The sequence below is a fragment of the Rhipicephalus sanguineus genome, chromosome 1 (genome assembly GCF_013339695.2).
Source record: "Rhipicephalus sanguineus isolate Rsan-2018 chromosome 1, BIME_Rsan_1.4, whole genome shotgun sequence".
Lineage (NCBI taxonomy): Eukaryota > Metazoa > Arthropoda > Arachnida > Ixodida > Ixodidae > Rhipicephalus > Rhipicephalus sanguineus.
The window spans coordinates 297,150,259-297,164,074 of record NC_051176.1 but is presented as its reverse complement, the minus strand read 5'-3'; the positions used below and the strand labels follow the sequence as shown (position 1 = coordinate 297,164,074).

The 13,816-nt window shown below is 44.7% G+C and overlaps 1 protein-coding gene across 1 annotated transcript in view; it reads right to left on the bottom strand.

Annotated features, from left to right (window-relative positions):
- The window catches only part of LOC119379327 (uncharacterized), a 58,184-nt gene extending 45,834 nt beyond the window's left edge, over positions 1-12,350 (bottom strand). The window contains exon 1 of the mRNA XM_037648604.2: positions 12,229-12,350. The gene's annotated coding sequence lies outside the window, so the exon portion shown is untranslated. The remainder of the gene's footprint in view (positions 1-12,228) is intronic.
- Positions 12,351-13,816: the final 1,466 nt, after the last annotated feature.

Below are 13,816 nucleotides of genomic sequence, written 5' to 3'. Positions count from 1 at the left end.
GTTTTCAAGCTCTGAACAGCACCAGCCACTCATACCTTCCAGATGATGATGACGGTCACGGTAAGTGGCGTTTAACAGGGTTTTCTCCGTATTTCGGTGCCTTTCTTTCGGTAGCAGCACTGCAAGCACAAGTGTTTGCACACCTGTCGCGTGTGGCTCGATAGCTTTAATGGACAGGAGTTCTCCGCGAGACGTATCCGGCAGGGCTCACACTCTACAAGAAAGGACAATATCCTTCCACAGGCTGCATCAAGTAACATCAAGTTTTCGTGCGAGCCTTTCCGTGTTCACATCTTTAACAAGACTGTCAGAAGTTGTCGCGTTAAGAGCACATCTTTCTTAGGACAAGAACAGCAGAGGACACGATACAGAGTTGCAGCTATTCCTACAAGAACTCATTCTACTTGGCGAAACACAACAAAAATTATGCGCACCTGTATCTTTTTCAAAACATGCTGCCATTTCGTGGTCATTGAGAGTGATTCTTCGATATTTAGTGCGAGCCTGGAAGCGCGGCCAACTCTCCAGCATCTGCGACAGCTTATCTTCACGATGTCTGACAGCTCGATGCCCAACATTTTAGTTAACTTGAAGTGTGTGCATACATAATATGTGACAATTATGTGTGCCGCATTTGTTTTATGTGTTCCCGGCTTTTCTTCCTCTAGATGCCTCTTCTATTATATTTTTGTTATATAAATTTTCCTTCTATTTCTTGTGCAGTGTATCATAGTGTACTCCAAGTTGGGCTAACCTAGCTCCCTGCATTTTCCGTTTCACTTCTTTCTGTCTTTCTTGGTAAGCTGTCTACCTGCACGTACCAGGCAGTAATAGTTAATCATCTCAGTGTCTTTGTGCTTTGTGTTTAAGGGTTCCGTGCTGCACGAGCTCCTTAGTAAATGCATGTGGTTCAGAACGCATTCAGAGATTCATGACTGCGCGTATACAGGCAGGGGGCCCCACCACGTAAGCTACCAAACCTCTGTCGCACACTGTTTCTTGCTACACTTGTTCCTAGAGTGCGCCGCTATCCTGCACATTGTACGTGATGTAAAAGGCGCTTAACTGCACTCGTATAAGAGTCCCTCGACTGTACGGCGATGCACTTATTCTTTTTTCTTTAAATATGAGTGAGCTCATGTGCCAATATTGACAGCATTTCGGTTCTTATCACAAACTTCTGTTCCCTCGCCGGACTCTTCAGTTGCAAAACTACTACAAACGAAAAAAAGTCCTGAACAATCAAGCTTTCTTGTTATCACTATAGGCCAGTTTTCGACATGACGAGCGATACGCGACACTCTAACGAGATAACAGTCCTTCGCGGTGGTAGGAATGAAAGCAATACCAGGTAATGGGCTGTGATTGCCCGACTCGCTCTTAAACTCATGCGCTCTCATAGACAGGAGTGCTCACTTAATTGAAAGCGATGGCCATTGCCATCTGGGCAACTGATTCTCTCAGTCTATCACAAATATCAGTAGTCCTATGCTAGTTTGCTTTGTTTCATCGGAATTATGTCTGTTGCCGAGTCTTACTTTTGACAGGCCATTGCGTGTGCCGTGTGACACATCCAATGTCGTTTTCTTCAACATTTGCTACTTCTTGAACTTTGTCCTTTTAGAGTGTTCTTTTTAAGCTGAGAAAATATGTTCTTAGGACTAGGTTGTTCAAATCGCCTTTTTCACGGTCATATTTTATTACGCACAGTGTCTCCTGCAACACAGCATCTAAATAATCAGAACTACGGGTGCTTCATGTAGTTTCCAAAGACCCCGCAACATCCGCATGCAGGGGTTGCGAGTTCGGTTGCCACGGTCGCCAAACTGTTCTTTCATTAGTGTTCATTCCCCTTTTTCCTATTATTTATACCTTTCAAGTAACGCTACAAATAACTCATCCTGAACTTTTCGTGGTCTTATTATCCATTGGTTTCGCATGGTTGTCTTTCATAAATAGAAAAATACATAATTTAAGAGAAGTAGAACTAACGGAAGCTCTTTCCGATTCACTCCTTGCAATACACTTCCTATTTTCTCTATTAAAATGTACTGTTGCTGTGTTTCGTTGTATCGTTGCATTTTGCCTACAATACATTTCAGCTAGTTGCTTATCCATCATTCTTCATGTGCCCGCAGAATCGGACTTTGTTTCCTTTTTAACATTTATTACCTATTTATGTATATACGTGCAAGTCGTAAAAACTTATTCCTTCATGTTCTTTTGCGTCATCTTCATTTATTTTCTGCTTTAAACCCCGGACAAATCAATCATTTCGACACGCAATTAGCTTCTATGCTCATCCCGAATATGTCTAAAAATAATAAGTCGTCAGTGAGCGAGTGAGAAGTTCCCATCTCACTGAAATTGCATCGTCTCACTGGCGCCAAGGACGCCGTTAAGATCAACTGGCCATCACCACCGTACCTCACATCTCGTCACCGAAGCTGCCGGAACAGAATAGATTTAGCATATGATTTACTACGCCTTAAATATCAGGATGTATTCAAAATATGAAACCGTGCAGACACTCGACGGAATCGCATTACTAGTACTCGTGATATCAGCCCTTGTACTGAGTACCGTAAGCGCTCTGTAAATCTCGCTTCTCCGCAACTAAACAATGCATCTGGCGAAGCGCAAGCACGCGGATGAAAGAAGTGAAAAGTGACCGTCGGCGTTGGCGTCGTCGTCAACACAAACGCTACCGAAAATCATCATCATTATCATCGCAGAAGAAGAAGAAGATGAGATAGCCACTGCGGGTAGCTTTCGCCTTCGAGCAGTGGCGTAGCCAGGGGCAAGGGGGGGGGGGGGGACACCGGGTCCCCCCCCCCCCCGAAATTTTTTTTGCTATAGCACACAGAGCTCAAAATGACGCTCGATCACATCTGCCTGCCCGACCCCCACTTCATATCAAGGAGGTGCCCCTCCGAAAAAAATTTCTGGCTACGCCCCTGCCTTCGAGTCGTCTTAGGCGAATGACAAGATACCCTGTTAGTGTATACTGAAATTTCTCACTTTGACATTTAACATGCGAACTCCAAGCAAGATATAGGTGCTTTGTGATAACGGACCCCGATGTAGTCAAGTATATTCTGCTGACACGAACGTAATGAAGCTTATTCCTGACTGCCACTTTTGAAAGTGTCCGAGTTCGCAATGCCTGATAAAGCTGTATGTCATTATTATATTCGAGCTTTTGCTTACTTGAAAATAAGGTTGTTATACTCAAATAAGACACAAGGCTTTAAATACTGTTATTTCCTCAACGGCGTTCCATTAATAACTAAAATTCTACAACAGTGTTCTTGTAATTATGACGTGATTTTCTTCGCGCTTTTTTTTTAAGAGATATATTGTCTTGTGGTCTTTGAGGCGCGGCGATAACGTTAAGGGCTAAGTTGCCGGAACACGAACTTGAGACGACACTCTTGCGATTGGAAATCATATCGGGTCAACATGATGCCAGACGTTCTTCTGATTCTCTGCCAATTTATACACGCGCGAAAAGATCATGTCATCATATGCGCTCGATAGTTAATCATGTTGACTGTACTTTGCGCGCCGTACAAAGTTCAAACCAAGGAAAAGTCGGGACACGAATGTTGCTGTTTCACTTTCGCTAACCTGTCTTGCTCTTTGTGCGGAAAGCGCAGCCTTCGACGCAGTCATACTTGGTCACACAGACCCTGGCGTTTGTGTTGTCTCATTAGCTTCTTTTGCGTCCGTGTTTGAACGCCTTACCCTCTTTTATGATGTGCCCCCTCATTCTCGACGTCGAGTTGTCATACACTTTAGCAGCATCTAAGAGAGGTAGTTCAGAGGGGGAGGAAAGGGCTCCTTGTGGTAGACCCCAAAGACCCGACTTCGCCGTGTTGTCGCCACGGCGCTTAAGATTTATCTGACCGAGACAGATCTAGGTAAGGGAATTCGGTGCGTATGAGAAGTGTCGTTCACCGCAAAATGCTGCACTCGCCACCAAAGCTAATCAATGTCGATGGGGTGGGTTCTACGAGCCGCGTCCCCTTCTCCCGTTGTCTGGCTGTTTCTGCGGGTGTCCAGTGTGGCTGGCGGTTCGCACACCGCGCGTCGTCTCCCGTGACAGACGACGAGCAGCTGCTGCGCTCTCGCCGCCTCTCTTCTCTGCGCCAGCGTGCTCGTAAAAGGCTCCCGCGCGAGAATTCTTCACCGGCTGCCGGCTGGAGTGGTTTGGATTGCGAGACACGCGGCATAATCGCGCGCGACATCGGAACACGGCAGGTCGATAGGACGCACGCTCGCGCGCCTTAGCACGTGGACGCACAGTTCGAACGGTGACGTCGTGCGCGGTAAAAATATTTATGCCTTATTTTTTAAAATCCCGTCTCTTCAAGGAGGGGACGCGAAAACTGGCAGAACGGCATACATATATCGGATGTGCGTGCCGGTTACGCGCTTCGATTTGCGCGCAGTCGAAAAATACTGCGAGAACCGTGCATTGCGTGCGGCGATGATGCATGCGAGACAGGGGGCGTCGCCAAGTTTCAAAAGTTCCGACTCACTTGGCCGTTGCGAAGTGTCCTTATCCTAGAGCATATACCATCTCAAAGTTGCACTTGCAACACACAAGGCGAGCTTGTACGCAGGCCTTTCGACATTTTATTTCCCTTGAACTTTGTCTACCTCTCTTTGTCTTCTTCGGAGTTGCTAAGCTTGAATTCGTCGTGCTTTGAAATTTAAATATTAGCGTTACAGCGGCAGCCTGTCGAATATAAACTTTTTTTCAGGAAATCCGCTTTCGACGGTCTACGTTTTCCGATATCGTGAATTTCGTGAATGTTCATGAATATTGTGATATTATCATACACTGCGACCAACTGCAATAATTTACTGTTTTTCGATTCGAGTAATGCTACTACAGTTACTAATAGATTTGATATACTTATGTTAGTGCCTGGCCGTTTCAAAGCACTTCGCCAATGCGAAGCGCTTCATTTCGAACGTGAAAGGGTGATAAAATAAAAATCGTTAATTACTGCTTGTTGGAACCAGCCAAGTGTCATAATCAGCTGCGTTACTTCACTATATGGTTTTAGCAGCTTTCCTAAAGTGCTCTGAAACGACCATTTAAACACATTGGTTATTGCAGGATAGAAAATGTCTTGGGGTGTTTGAGAAGCTAGCAAGAGCCTGCTAATGTAAGCCTGCAAGACACGTTTTTCTAAAAAAAAATATTAGTTTTGTTTCAGTTGGCATATTTAGAGCTATTCTGTCGGAAGTTATATTCTAATAAAACACCCGAGAATAAACACAGAAACGCTGACACACGAAAATTTCAGTGCGAATATCCACTCGCACTGAAAAGAGATTCATTTGCATCATTTGGCAAGACGTATGCAACGCTGCGCAGCGTAGTTCATATTTACACTAATGGTTGAAGTATGGCGGAAGCTCGTCTGGCCGGGATGAAACATTTAAAAAGAAGGGATCCAGACAGCGATCAAAATGACTTAAAAAAAACGAATGTATTAACGTTTCGGCTTCCCCACGGGAACCATGTTCACAATAAAAACATCGGCACAGCTGTTTGCCATTTTCTATGCGGCGCACGACGTGATTGAGGCAATTGAGGCACCCGGCGGAGGAAGATTACCCTCGTTGCGATTAAGAGAGTGCGGCGTGGTTTGGATTACCAAGGGCTCGAGATGAAGGAGTGCAGCATGGTCTTTTTCCCTGGAAATCAGACGAGCGCTTTTCCGGTTGATAGCATGTGACGTAGTTGCACAGTGCTCGGCCACGGCATTGGACGCAACGTGTTTATTCTTGACGTCGTTCTTGTGCGGTTGAAGCCGATGTTTTTATTGTGAACATGGTTCCCGTGGGGGAGCCGAAACGTTATTACGTTCGTTTTTTAATATCATTTTGGTCGGTGTCTGGATCTCTTCTTCTAAAATATTTACGCTACAATGTCACAAAAAACATTTCCCTGTACTCTTTAAAAATCCGTGTTTTACCAAGTATCTCGGTAAAACATGGTGTTTTTATAGGTGTCTTTTACTTCGAACACAATTTTTAAGCCCACAAGCTCTACTCCGGTTGAGTTACTCTAGTTTAATGACCTGACAAGGCAGACATAATATTACATAACCCAAGGAAGTATGTCGCCTAAAAATATTAATATCATTTATCTTCATTACAAACCTTGTGCCGCGCGGCTTTATTAAATTGTTTAAGTGAATCGCTATAAATGTATCGTTCCGTCTTCACATGTTTCAAGCTAGCCATGTAGTATAGGAGGGAATGATTAGAGTCTAATAACCATATGGTCGGTAAACTCACTCATGAGTCGACTCACTCAGACTCAAATGGAGCCGTGAGTCTGACTCTGAGTAAGTCCGGGTGAGTAATGTTTTGGTGAGTTTGAGTCCGAGTGACTTTGGTTGAGAAAACTTTTAGTGAGTCTGAGTCGGGGTGAGTCCGGCTGAGGAAAACTTTGGTGAGTCTGAGTCCGAGTGAGCCCCAAGCCCAAAATATATTTCACGAGTGAGTCTGAGTGAGCTCCACATTTCTTGCCGACCTATGGTCCTATCTACTCAACTTCAGCACTCCTATAAGCCTTATGTCGGCTTACGTTTACATTCACATACTCCAACGCACTAGCGTTCATACGCCAGGAAAATTTTCGTGAGTCTGAGTCCGAGTGAGCCCCAAGCCCAAAATATATTTCGTGAGTGAGTCTGAGTATGATCCATACTTTATGCCGACCTATGCATTCAGGTCAATGCGCAACTGGGACCATGAAGCGTGGCTTGCTGCGCAGCCCTCCTTTGACGTAGAAGGCTGGCATAAAATAAGTCAGCCTTCGCGCTTTCTCGTTTTGAAGAACGTGAAGCTGATTGCCGCTTTTCACATTTCCCGGTTGACAATACGAATATTCGGTGTAACAGTGCGGGCGAAGCGGACCGCTTTGCGCGTCGTGTGACAATTTACGCATAATTTTGCAATAATTTGCTAGATTTCCGCGGAGAGTTGGAAGTAAGAAGGTAGCTTCGTTTTACGCCAGCCTTCTACGTCACAGGAAAGTTGCGATGCGTTCCATATTTCGCTGTCCTGCGTGTGCAATCGGGGGGTGAAATAGCCATTTTTACGGCATGTATTTTTATATACAAGGTTATAAGTTCGAAACATAACAACCCAGAAATAAGGTTTTACGGAGGTTCCCTTGAACTTACCTTAACAGACGTATGCTGTGTTTAAGAATTCATGAGTCATTCCACACTGCGAAGATGGATAACCAGCGAAGCTGTGTAGCACACGGGTTTATTTATTTATTTATTTATTTATTTATTTATTTATTTATTTATTTATTTATTTATTTATTTATTTATTTATTTATACATTAGGTATAATTTTTTTAATTTAACGTATGCTCCTTTAAAGAACTTCCACCACGATTCGCATGGGCCTGCGGCTCGCTGTGCGGCTCGCTGGTTATTTATGTATTTATTGGTTGATTGGTTTATTTAAAGGGGAAGCCTTAAATGCTTCATCGAACGCGAAAATTGAACTTCGGCGTCTCGCGGCGTCGGCGACAACACGAATGAGGCAAAGAACCATTATCACGTGATGAAGTCACCATATAACGTCGTCATCAAGAGGTCACAGATCGCTAAAATTTGTGACGACATCATGGCGTCACATGATGACGTCATCAGATGACTTCGTCGCTTGGTCAAAGGTGGGCCGATCACCGAGGCAATGCAAAACCAGGCGAGGCGCAGAAGGCTTTCGGACGGGGGGGAATTAGTACATCGACTGAGAAGAAACAAAAGAAGAAGAAGAAGACGGCTTTCGCCTTCGAGTTGTCTTAGGTAAATGCATTATTGACCCTGTGAGTTTTTCTTTTTTATTTGAAGTTAATGGCCGTTCATAATGATGATAGTTTGAGGGGATAATTGTTCACGGAGTTAAGAAGGGCGTAGTTATACGCAGCTTTAAGAAAAAAAGTCAATTTATATCACTGGTTCGATTAAAGAATTGGCCGCTTTCTTTTTTTGCTGATTATGTCCGCCTTTGGAGAAAGTAATTCATTTCATTTCAAGGGGCCCCACAGAATCAACCAAAGTAGTCTAATCTTTCTCGCGCGACGAAACAGGAAGCGTAGAACATTTCCTTTGCTTGTGTCCGTGCCGCATGAGTCAAATATACGTAGTGCTTGCGTGAAGGTGCACTTCCGCATGCTCGCGCACAACATCTTGCGCTTCCGTAAGGACCGAGCATTCTTCGAAAGTGTGGCGCATATTGCTCTCTCGCGTTAAGCAGTTTGTTGCGTTAAATAGCTTACATCAGTTACCGAACAAGAGAAAGTTACAGACAGAACAACTGTCGGAGAACTCCGCCTGCCTCGAGGGCGCGGGTTCGATTCTCAATGGAAAGGAAATGTAAAGAACATCAGTGTGCTTAGGTGCACGGTAAAGAGCCCCGGGTGGTCGACATTAATCCCGAGTTCCCCACTACGGCGTGCCTCATAATCATATCGCGGTTTTGGCACGCAAAACTCCCGCAGTTATTAATATTTATTAGAAATCCGCCTGTATGTGCAACAACTGTCGCCACAGGAACCCACGTTGTCGTTAATTTGAGCTCGAACACAGCTACTCATCCTGGGTCATGATATGCGCACTTTTGTTGAACACGCAGCCGGAACGCGGCCACGTGCCTTTGAGATCATGTGTAGCAAATAGTCCGGAGCCCTCCTTGTTTAAGTAGGGCATCGCGGCCGTATATTTAGCCGCGTGTATGAGTAAGAGATAATTCAGGTATTTGTGCATTGCGTTTATAGTGGGCTGTGTGTGACGTTTGGCAAGGGACAATTGCACTACTTGACCATCTTGAGAGTAAACTTGTACGATACTCAATAAACTACACAAAGGATCCTTCATACGAGCGGTCCTTCCGTGAATGGGATCAAAATGTTGCTCTTTTGCCGACATAAGCCGTCTAGACAAAAAATATGTATGTATGTATGTATGTATGTATGTATGTATCGAAACTCTAATTGTCTTGCTTTGATCTGACATTCCTTTTTTTTAGGATTTTAGTTTTCTTTTTGCAATTTTCAAAGTTACGCACGCATGTTGGGTAGTCCCAACATAGTCGCTTGCTACGAAACTTCATATTTAAATAACATTTTGCAAATATGTAATTATAAGCTAACAAAAGGCGACCCTGTGCCACTCCATCGCTGCTGTGGTCGTAGGAACAAAGGATCTACGTCAGCCGTCCACCATTGATTGACGAGCACTCGTCTGTGTGTACCGAACCTATCCTAGTCATGTTACAGATCTTTAGCCTTTTTTTTCCACAGAGCACAAATCAGGTGCAGTCTCCGCCTTTAGCCAACGTACCACGCTTCCCTCAGTCTCACGAAGCGCAATGTATAACAATGGTATAACAATGTATAACAATTGATTTTAAAGGTGAGAGTTTAGGCAAAGCATTCGAGTTAGAGACCAGGGCCTGACAGCAGTAAGACGCCGGGTTGTCATCGCTGCCTTGGTCGGCGTGTGATGACCCTGCTGCCTCAGTCACACACAACGAAATTTGGTAGCTGTCTACAAAACGTAGACGGTGTGAGTGCGCAGATGCAATAAATTTAATGACACCAAACACAAGTTTTAAAATATTAGCGTTATTTCGGGCTCTCGGGCTCGAACCAACGATAATCTCTCTGAGACTTGTATTTTTGTGTCACTCGCAAAGCTCGAACACAACTAATTCAAACTACAAAAAGCTGAGAGCGTGAGAGAATAACGTGGTGTTGCAGCCCGTCGGGGTTTCTTTTTCTTTTTTTTTCAGCTTACGTTAGCACTCTTTCCAACCGGTTGAGCACGCTTTGAAAGCAATTTGAAAAGGCTGTTGTGGGCTTAATTAACGATGATTGTCCATCTGCAATGTTCTTCACCTACATCGAGAATTCATTTGTCAAGTGGGCTCCAAATGACAGGCTGCTAGAAGTAGAGCTCGGTATTTTGTCTAAAAAAATATAGAAAGTGAATTGTCTCTAGGTAACAGGACTTGGATTCTGAACAAAGCTGACGCAATTTGCGTTGTATGCGTAACATTGCTCTTTAAGCTACAATTTTGAGATCGTGAACGTTATGCAACAAAAAATAATACATATATGGCAAGTATTTTTTCCCTGGTCTTTCTTACGTTTGGGCGAGGGTCACGGTTGACACGAATTCATTGCGAGCATGGAAACTAGAGAGAGCTTCATGTCGTGTGTCCACATCTACGTTCGCATACGTTACAGGCAAGCTACTTTACCCAGAAAGCATGAGCGCCGTAAATTAAAGAGGAAATAAGAAAGTTCCCACGACAATAGCCCGCTTAACAAACGTTTGTAGAAAAGAAAATGACCGAAAGAAATTCGGCAGATTCCACGCATTGCAGGAATCGGTTTCATGTGAAGCAGTCAGCGAGTAGCTGTGTATGCTGCATTTTTTTTTCTTTGAGGAACATCGGCATGTCTTTGCAAATGGAGTAGTTGGATGCACATCGCGGTCTTACCAGGCACGTCGACTACACTGGCGTTTAAAGGGCAATTTATGGTCTGGCGCAACGTCAGCACTACGTCAGAGCACAGAGGCCAGTTTTATCGAAACTAAGTGCACGCTACGCTACGGTGAATATAGCTTGCTGAATCATAGGAGGCATATATAATGTTTATTAAACTGTTATAAAAGCGCAGCCGACATTGGAGCCACAATTGACGTTAACCCGACATGACTCCTGTATCATAGCAGTACATATGCAATGTTTATTGCCTTGTTATAAACTTAGAAAGCCAGCATTGCATCCATAATTGACGCTGCACCGACATGACACCCGCATAGGGTCTTTTCCAAAGCAGTTTCAAGACTACAGTGTGGCTCTGTGGTAGAATACATGACTGCCACGTAGAATGCCTGGGTTCAATTCCTGCTGCGATCCTGATTTTTATTCTTTGCACTCGCCGGCTGAACGCTGCCGATGCCGGATTTTCCTTGACGCTATCGCGTTTAAATTGCCAGCGTTTGTTGTCGCCGTTCCTGGGTAGATAAAAATTGTGAATCACCTGTGGCTCATACACGCATACCGTAGCCCGTGGTATACGAGTATGTGCCACACGTGACTGGTGGAAAGGGTTTCATGACGTACACGACAGGACTTTCACGTTATTCATGTCAAGATGGACAGATAGATAGATAGATAGGTAGATAGATAGATAGATTCAAAGTGCATTTGGTTCGCTAAAGGAATGCTTCGCATTTAAAAATCTTTCTGTGTCAAAGGACTAAGGTCGTGATGTTTCGATTCTCTCAAGACAGCTAGCAAGCCTATCTTCAAAAATATTGTTTATTTAGTGTACTGCTTTACTTATTGGAAACCTTTCGAATCTCGTGCACTTAAAACGTATAATCTGACCAAAGACGAGACCTGGCGTGCTGAGGCTACACGGTAATTGAATTCCACTGTTCTCCCGGCATCAGCACGCACATGAATGCACAAAATGTACAAAATATTGCGGCAACCTACCAACTGTGGCACCTTCACAAATGTGACACATGTGCCGTGGAAATCTGGCCACTTACATCAACCCAAGTTGCTGACTGTGTCTTGTCTTGAGTAAAAGCGCAAATTTAGCAACTTAAATAATGCATGAGAAAATCAACACAACATGTGCAGCACCTAGTGGCCGCTGAACGTGCGACCAGCACTAATTATGCGGTTATGCCATCATGAACTTATGTCAAATGGCAGTTATTATAAAGAGTTTGGATTCATATCCTAGTTTCAAACTGAAATGCATAAACGCAGCTGCTTACGCTTAGCCAAAGATTTGCTCGCTTCCTATAAAAACATGATTTGAAGCACGGTGCAACAAAGGAGGAAGTTCACTAAAGTTGGCCCCCTGAAAGAGCAGTCAGTTTGCATTTTACAAGCGTTCTTAGTTCATCGAGAGGGCAGTGTGGGGAGTACAGCTCCAATGAGCATTTCGCGAGCGTCACTGAGTTTATAGCACGCGACACTTTTGCGAAGTCATCACGTCTCGTGTGCCTTAATATAAGCGCCAAGAGAACAGCGAGTAATCTCTACCTGCTGGACAAGCCGCTGCTACCTTCTCAGTTCAAAACTTCGGCGTTCCTAATGCGCGCCGTTCGAATCAAAGTAGAGGCGAAAAGCGCATCGTTCATCTCTCACCAGTGCAGTTGGACGGTAGGGAAGATGCCTTCCTGGGTGCTTGCCACTTCGCGGGACGAACTTCTGGAGGCTGTTTTTTTATACCGGCCGCCGGCTGCCCTTGCCAGGACTCTTCCCCTCTCCCCCACGCCCAACCCGGAGCACTTTGGCTGCCATCACGTGACCAGCCACGTCCGCGTGGGCGTGCATCGAGTGGGCAGCGTGCGCGCCACTTTGCCGCTCGGCACCCAATTGATGCGGCGTGACGTCACTCCACGCGGTCCAATCGGGAACTCCGCGATTTGCGTGCGCGCTTTGGTGCCTTTTCCGCGAGAAAAAAGCGCACCACTATCCTGCCTTCGTTTCTTTACTGCTACTTGCCGTGTTTCGAACTCAGCGAGAGAGCTTGATGGGGTATAATTGTTCTTAGCTCTGATTGATTAGGTGCGTCGACTTTGAGAGAAGTAAATGGGTGACACCTGAAGGTTCTCAGACAACTTTCTCTCCCCCCTCCCCTCCCACAAAAAAAAACAAGAAAGTAAAGAGAAGAAACGTTGCGTCCACGTGCTTTTCGTGCATCTGCGATGGGAACAGAATACACGTCGTGTAACTGACTGACAGGAATAACGGGAAAGAATAAAATCGCCGACTACGCTTGCCTTTTCTATATATCTTCTTTTCTCGCCTCTTTTGCCTCTGAAATAGAAAAGAAAAAAAAAGTTTCTTCTCATGTTTAGGCCCCCATGTCACAACAAGAGATTTAATGCACAAGCCTAAACCTCCGTAAACGTTACCTACTTCTTATGTGGGAGCAAGTCGCGTTCAGTATACAAAAAAAAAGTGCGGTAAAGCCAGAGCACGAGTTAACATGAGGCGGTTCCGGGAAATGAAGATCTGTTGATGCGGCCGACTATTTTGCAACGAAACGTTCACTCCAAGCGAGGGAGCAGCGAGTCTCACCGGTATATCGCAGTGCTGCCGTCCATCACATGCGTTTTTGCATCTCTTGTGCTCTTTTAACACTGTATGGCGTGTTACATTTTCAAAAATCTTTTTCTTTGTTGTACCGCGCGTTTATTGGCGCTGTTCACTACAACTATATCTGTGCACATGGCGTATGCTCTCGTTGATGAGAATGCGCAGACGATACTTTAACTCTTGTTAAGGTTTTGCTAGCATTTCGTTTCCCTCATATAGATGTTGCAGTTTTATGGCAGCACCTGCCTAGCAACTCTGCATTCCATGCACATTTTATAGTTTTAAACGGCGTAGCATATTACGAGTACTGGGTCGAAGATGATGACTCGGTGCTGCTAAGCACGAGGTCACTTGTTCAAATACCGGCCTCGGCGGCCACATTGCGCTCATCGCGGCACATAAGAGCGTTTCTGTACCGTACATTTTGTGCGCGTTAATTTACCGCAAGAGTGAAGAAAATAACGCGGAGTCATCCACAACAGCGTTTTTCACAGTCAATTCTTCTCCAGCCATCTCTGATTATCGAAAGCTCCGTGCCTTGGAAACGATCAATCATAGTTCCTGGTAATTATACAATTAGTGGAGGTAAAAGGCATAAGTGTTGTCAGCGGCCCTTCGCATGCGCAGAATT